We start from the raw sequence: 8,042 nt of genomic DNA on the forward strand, positions 1-8,042 counted from the left end.
CTCCGCCTATGGCAGACTCAACAACAGGCTGTCGAACAACAAAGGCATCAGGCTCAGCACCAAAATCAAAACCTACAGAGCTGTTGTGCTGACCACCTTGTTGTACTGCTGTGAAACATGGACGACGTATCGCCGTCACATTCAACAACTTAAGCAGTTTCACCAGAGATGCCTACGAAGGATCCTCGGCATAAAGTGGCAAGACAGGGTCTCCAACCTCCAGGTCCTAGAGAGGAGCGGCCTGCCTAGCATCGAAAGCCTGCTGATCCAGTGCCAGCTACGCTGGACAGGACACGTTGTCCGCATGACAGACAGCAGGATCCCGAAGATGCTCTTTTATGGCCAGCTGACGGAAGGCCACCACGAACTTGGAAGACCCTGCAAGCGCTTCAAGGACACCTTGAAGACAAACCTCAAAGCCTGTGACATAGAAATCACTTCCTGGGAAACTGATGCCCTTGACCACTCTCAATGGAGGATACTGTGCTCTATTGGCATAAAGGCGTTTGAAAACAAGAGAACGCTGGCCATTAAGGAGAAGCGTGAGCGAAGGAAGCAGGGCTCAACTTCTGGAGACGTTTTCCCTTGCAACACCTGTGGGAAGTGCTGCGCATCCAGAATCGGCCTCTTCTCCAATATGAGGACACACACTGACAGATAAGCCTGCCTGCCTACTCGTCCATCGGTCCGACGGGATACTCCATTATTATGTTATTATTGTTGTTTCTCACTTTTAATCTTTACCGTCTGCTGAACCTGTTGGACATTTTTTTTTCGTCCGCTAGAACATCCACTTCACAATATCAGCTGTAAATGAAACATTAAACATGCAATCAAAGGGTTAACTAAGCAATAGCCTGTCTAGTTTGTGTTTGTTGTAAGCAGACTGTTGCATTCGCTTGTTTCTGTACATGGTGGTGTCATCACAGATCACAGGGACATGAACGATGTCAACACCAGCTTCCATCCCCGTCCTCTGAAGATCGGGGACATCTGTCCTGGTGTAGACTACCTCACTGATCAGAACGCTACACACAATACCATTGTGCACGTGAACGTGTCAAACTGTGCGGAGGACTTGCCGGACTTCCCAGCTCGTCAGGGAGTGGTGTACGGGGTGTGCCATGATTCCACGTCCTTCTGTAAACTGTACGTGGAGATGCAATGGGGTAGACATGTACTTGTTCATATTCAACGGCTGACATATTGGTGTGGTTCTATTCCTTGGGGGACAAATGTACACGCCTTTGTGATTGGTGACTGGTATGATGATATTATTAGATGTAATATTCATTCTCTTAAAGACGTGTTCATGGAATCCCTTCAAAACAACATGTTCATACGTAACAAAAACAATCCTTTACTTCAAATTCATATCGATCAGTTAGAAAGCTACAGTCTTATAAAAACATTTTCATTGGGTTATTCTGGATTTGTTGTTCTTCCGTATATAGATAGAGGGAACATAAAATTTAGTGACAAGGTGAAAATCGCTTCTGGATATGTCGCTATGGTCGGTCTTCAGCAATCGTTTTGCATTGGGCACTTCATAAACTGCAAACAGCAGATAGAACTAGTGTACAGAAAATCAAATATGACTCAAGAAACTGTTTCATGTGTAATGACTGAGCGATCGAAGCCAGCCTTTGTCTTCGCTGAATCATACATTTCTTTTAATTTCATCTACAGTCGCCAGATTCATCCGGGTATCAAATTTTCAGTGGCTATTTTATTCCAGAATGTTGTACCCCAAGGGCTGTCCAATGGCCTGCTTAATTGTTCTGTGGATTATTACTCTCAATTTCACAATTTTCTGGACTGTAATCTGAAACAGGAGTGCGAAGACGGACAGGATGAAACAGAGCACTGTTCCTTTAGTAGTCCTCAGTGTCAGGGGTTGGTGGCTTCACGTGGCAAGTGTTTCATGTTAAGAACACATCACAAAATAAATTCGTTCACAAGGGCATCTTATGAATGCCAGAGTCTGGGTGGACGACTAGCCTCAATAAAAACAAGAAAAGAACAAACCGATAGCCTGCAGATTTTTAACAACTACTATCAATTTGATGTGATATTTGCTTTGACATCAGGATGGAATAATGTGCCTTTTATGAACGGAAAATTGCGTAGATGGTTAGATAACACTTTCATCTACAATATCAATCACTTTAAAGTTGAGTATTCATACCAGCCAAGCAGAATTCCAACAGTATCCCGGATATCGTCAATGAAATTAAGATTCAAAAGCAAAATATACGAAGCCACTGGCATAGATACAGCATTGTGTGAAATTAATTTGCGTTCATCTGCTAGGTTTTTAGTGTATGCTGTAATGATTCATTTTCACTCAGCTCATTTCATCTCCACAGTAACTCGGCAAGTTTTGTTTGTTTGTCCGGACGACTATACAACACACGTATTGTTACTTCGTAATCTCCACAGTCACTGTGGACAAGCAACGGATTCACAGTTCTGGATACGCCTGAATGTGTCTGATCAGCAGAATGCAAAGATGGTTTCTGATGAAAAGGGTGTCTATATGCACGTCACGTTCAGATGCGATTATGATGACATCCATACACTGCATTACAGTTTGGTATGTGACTTTAGACAGGACTGCCCTGATAACAGTGACGAGTCATTCTGTGAACGGCCTCTATGTGAAGGCTTCAAGTGCGACAATGGCCTGTGTGTTCTGGCTAGTCAGTGTTGCAACGAATACTCAGACTGTCTGGACGACTCTGATGAGGACGATTGCAAAGAAGATAGCACCTTTTATGCTGACAGCAGGCAGGTAGAGACTCACCGACTGCTTCACATCCAGTTGGATGGGACTGGCTACTTCACTGCACAGGTGATGGAAGAGGGCCAGTCATGCCCGGACAGCCATTATCGTTGCCTGGAAGAATGGCTCTGTCTCCCTGTCTACACTTTGTGCAATGGATTTTCTGACTGCGTTGATGGAGAAGACGAACAAAACTGTGAGACATTTTCCTGTGCTGGTTTCTACCGATGTCGAGCTTCCAGAATTTGTGTGCATGGCGATCATCTCTGTGATGGCTGGGGCCAGTGTCCAAAGCGGGATGATGAACTGATGTGTGACATGACTTGTTCTGAAGGCTGTCTGTGTGAAGGTTACACCGTTATGTGTAGTAAACCTTTCACCAATGAACTTCTCCCCTCTCTTCGCTATGTTGATGGCAAGGGATCGGGAATGTCACTGGCTACCTTTGTTGGACATTTAAACATCATTCATCTTAGCCTCTCTCGTTGTTCCTTAGTGAACATCTCAGTTACGAAGCTCGTCAATTTACAGACAATTGATTTTTCAAGTAATGACATAAGAACACTTGATATGAACGTTTTTCTGGAGCTATCCAATTTAAGAGTCCTGCATTTAGCAAACAACCCTCTCAACCACATAACAAGTAAACACGGAAAGAATATCCATTATGCATTGCAAAAAGTGGACATGTCTGAAACAGGTCTCCACACATTTAACAATGAGTGGTCAATATATTTGCCAAATATAATTTTTTTAAATTTATCCTTTTGTGTTGTTAAAGTAATTGGGCCAACAGGTTTTAAAACTTCACCACAATTGATTGAATTGGATTTAAGAGAGAATCCTATTCACAACTTTCCACTGGATTTGTTTGCAAACTTAGATAACATCAAACGCATCTTTTCTCCAGATTATAGATTTTGCTGTCGGAATGTATTTTCTTTGCAGCAATTTAGTGTAGACTGCTACTCACCAGACACTGTGCTTCCTTCCTGTAAAAGAATCATACCGTTTGAGATGTACAGAATCTTCTTTTGGTTGGTGAGCGTTGTCGCCATTGTAGGGAACATAGCTTGCTTCATAGTTTCATTTTCATGTCAGCTAATGCTTGGAGATGTTTTCATACTATCTGTTGTACACTTACAGTTTGCTAACATATGTATGGGAAGTCAAACCAGCATGGTTGTTGTCACTGATCAGCTATTCCGTGGACACTATCTCCAGCTGCAAGAAGCATGGATCAGCAGTATAGCTTGTAAAATATGTGGATTCCTTTCTTTCCTGTCCAGCGAAGTATCAGTGTTGATCATCTGGTTCATCACTTTGGAGCATGTCGTCTTCCTTTGCTTCCCTGGTAGTTCCCTGAAATTCACTAAAGTTTCCACTGCTTTGGCTTGTACACTTTCGTGGGTTATTGGGATCTTGTTGTCTGTAGTTCCGTTCCTTCCTGGACTCGCTCATTGGGGACTCAGTGGTCAATCCGGCCTTTGTCGTCTGGCTTTATTTCAACGCTATGACTCAAACCAAGCTTTCAAATGGTTCACATTTTTGGTTGCGCTGAACTTTATTTCATGTTTAATGATAATGGCTGGTCATTTCACCCTCTGCATGCGAACACCAAAGTACAGAATAGCATTTGATCCTGCGAAGAGATCCTATTTTTTATCATGTCGCCTAATGCGGAAAGTGGCTGTGACAGACGCCCTTTTCTGGTTGTCGTTTGGGTTGATAACGATGGTGGATACAAACACTGCAACAGTTTTTAAAAACATTCGCGAAGCCATGATTGTGTTTGCGTTGCCAGTGAACTCTGCTCTGAACCCCGTTCTTTACTTGTGGACTATCGCTAGGCAACGATCCGGGAGAGAGCGGGAAGAAAAATTAATTCAGTTGTTGAAATCACGACTTGACCAGCAAGGTAAGAAAATAAACGACCCCATGAAATATTTTTCTTTTCTATTCGGAAACAAAGAAAACGAAACGAAAGTACAAAAAGATATGAGTGCAAATGTTCATTACATAAATGTATATCGAACACATACTCATACAAACAGACACATATATGTGGATTGATGGATAGATGGACGAATGAATAGAGAGATAGATAGATAGACAGATAAACAGATAGGTAGATAGATAGATAGATGGGCAGATGCAAATGCATAGACAAATAGGATTGTGGAGTTATTAACCGTAAACTGACCGACAGACATGGAGAAAGACAGATAGTCGGAAGATCCTGCTGCTACCGATACCGCTCCATCTCCTGTCTTATACACCTATATTCCCTGTCTGACACATCTCTATCCCCTGTCTGACACATCTCTATCCCCTGTCTGACACACCTCTATACCCTGTTTGACACATCTCTATCCCCTGTCTGACACACCTCTATACCCTGTCTGACACACCTCTATCCCCTGACACACCTCTATCCCATGACAAACCTCTATCCCCTGTCTGACAAACATATATCCCCCCTGATACACCTCTATCTACTGACACCCCTCTATCCCCCCTGATACACCTCTATCTACTGACACCCCTCTATCCCCCCTGATACACCTCTATCTACTGACACCCCTCTACCCACCCCCACCCCCCCGATACACCTCTATCTACTGACACCCCTCTATCCCCTGACACACCTTTATCCCCTGTGTTACACATCTCTATCCCTGTCTGACACACCTCTATACCCTGTCTGACACACCTCTATCCACTCTATCCCCTGCATGACACACCTTTATCCCCTGTGTGACACACTGCGTTCCCTGTCTGACAAACCTCTATCCATTTCTGACACATCTCTGTCCCCTGACTGACACACCTCTATCCATATCTCACATATCTTTATCCCTGTCTGACACACCTCATCTCTATCTGTCTGACACACTCTATCATCTGACTGACACATCTCTATCCACTTTCTGACACATCTTTCTCTCTGTCTGACACACCTCATCTCTATCCCTGTCTGACACACCTCTATCCCCTATCTGACACATCTCTATCCCTGTTTGACACACCTCTATCGCCTGACTGACACATCTCTATCCCTATCTGACGCATCTTTATCCCTGTTTGACACACCTCATCTCTATCCCTGTCTGACACACCTCTATCCCCTGTCTGACACACCTCTATCCCCTGTATGACATCCCTATATACTCTATCCCTGTCTGACACACCTCATCTCTATCCCTGTCTGACACACCACTATCCCCTGTCTGACACACCTCTATCCCCTGTCTGACACACCTCATCTCTATCCCTGTCTGACACACCTGTATCCCCTGTCTGACACACCTCTATCCCCTGCCTGAGACACCTCTATCCCCTGTCTGACACCTCTATCCCCTGTCTGACACACCTCCACCCCCTGTATGACACACCTCTATCCCCTGTATGACATCCCTATATACTCTATCCCTGTCTGACACACCTCATCTCTATCCCTGTCTGACACACCTCTATCCCCTGCCTGACACATTATTATCCCCTGTCTGACACATCTCTATCCCTACCTGACAAACCTCTATCCACTCAATCCCCTACCTGACTCACCTCTATCCCCAGCCTGACACACCTCTATCCCCTGTCTGACATATTCCTATCACTGTCTGACACACATCTATCCCCTGTATGACACATCCCTATCCCTGTCTGACACACCGCTATCCCCTGCCTAACATATTCCTATCCCTGCCTGACACACCTCTATCCCCTGCCTGACATATTCCTATCCCTGCCTGACACACCGCTATCCCCTGCCTGACACACCTCAATCCCCTGTCTGACACATTCCTATCCCTGTCTGACACTCCTCTATCCCTTGTCTGACACTCTATCCACTCTATCCCCTCTATGACACACCTCTATCCCTTCTCTGACACACCTCTATCCCCTGTCTGACACACTTATATCCCTGTCTGACACACATCTATCCACTCTATCCCCTGCCTGACACACGTCTATCCCCTCTCTGACACACATCTGTCACTGTCTGAGAGACTTCTATCCCCTGTCTGACACACCTCTATCCCATGACACACCTCTATCCCTGTCTGACACACCTCTATCCCCTGTCTGACACACCTCTACCCCTGTCTGACATCTTTATCCCTGTCTGACACACCTCTATCCCCTGTCTGACACACCTCTATCTACTCTGTCCCTGTCTGACACAGTTCTATCCCCTGTCTGACACATCTTTATTCCTGTCTGACACACCTATATCCACTATCCCCTGCCTGACACACCTCTATCCCCTGTCTGACACACCTCTATCTATTCTATCCCTGTCTGACACACTTCTATCCCCTGTCTGACACATCTTTATCCCCTTTTTGACACATCTCTATCCCTGTCTAACACACCTGTATCCACTCTATCCCGTGCCTGACACACCTCTATCCCCTGTCTGACACATTCCTATCCCCTGTCTGACACACCCCTATCCCTGTCTGAGACACCTATCCCCTCTCTGACACACCTCTATCTCCTGTCTGACACACGTCTATCCACTCTATCCCCTGCCTGACATAGCTCTATCCCCTCTCTGACACACCTCTATCCCTGTCTGAGACACCTCTATCCCCTCTCTGACACACCTCTATCCCCTGTCTGACACACCTCTATCCTTGCCTGACACACCTCTATCCCCTCTCTGACACACCTCTATCCCCTGCCTGACATAGCTCTATCCCCTGTCTGACACACCTCTATCCCTTCTCTGACACACCTCTATCCCCTCTCTGACACACCTCTATCCCCTGTCTGACACACCTCTACCCCTGTCTGACACACCTCTATCCCCTGTCTGACACACCTCTACCCCTGTCTGAGACACCTCTATCGCCTGTCTGACACACCTCTATCCCCTGTCTGACACACCTCTATCGCCTGTCTGACACACCTCTATCGCCTGTCTGACACACCTCTATCCTTGCCTGACACACCTCTATACTCTGATAATTTTACTACTATTACTACTGGTGCTGCTAACACAACTACAACTGCTACCACTACTGCTACGTTTTGCTACTGCCGCCGCCGCTGCTGCAACAATCTACTGCTATTACTGCTACCACTCTGTCTGTTACTTATGCTACCAACTCTGCTTCCACTCTATGTGTTTTGTTTTGAGTTGTTTTTCTACACTTTATGTAAAATATGTTGGAATCCTGAGTCAAAGTCATGCGTACGTGTGAATGGCCAATGTGAAGGCGTTTTGATTTGTCACTGCAGTTTTTGT

Source organism: Babylonia areolata, chromosome 1 (genome assembly GCF_041734735.1).
Source record: "Babylonia areolata isolate BAREFJ2019XMU chromosome 1, ASM4173473v1, whole genome shotgun sequence".
NCBI lineage: Eukaryota > Metazoa > Mollusca > Gastropoda > Neogastropoda > Buccinidae > Babylonia > Babylonia areolata.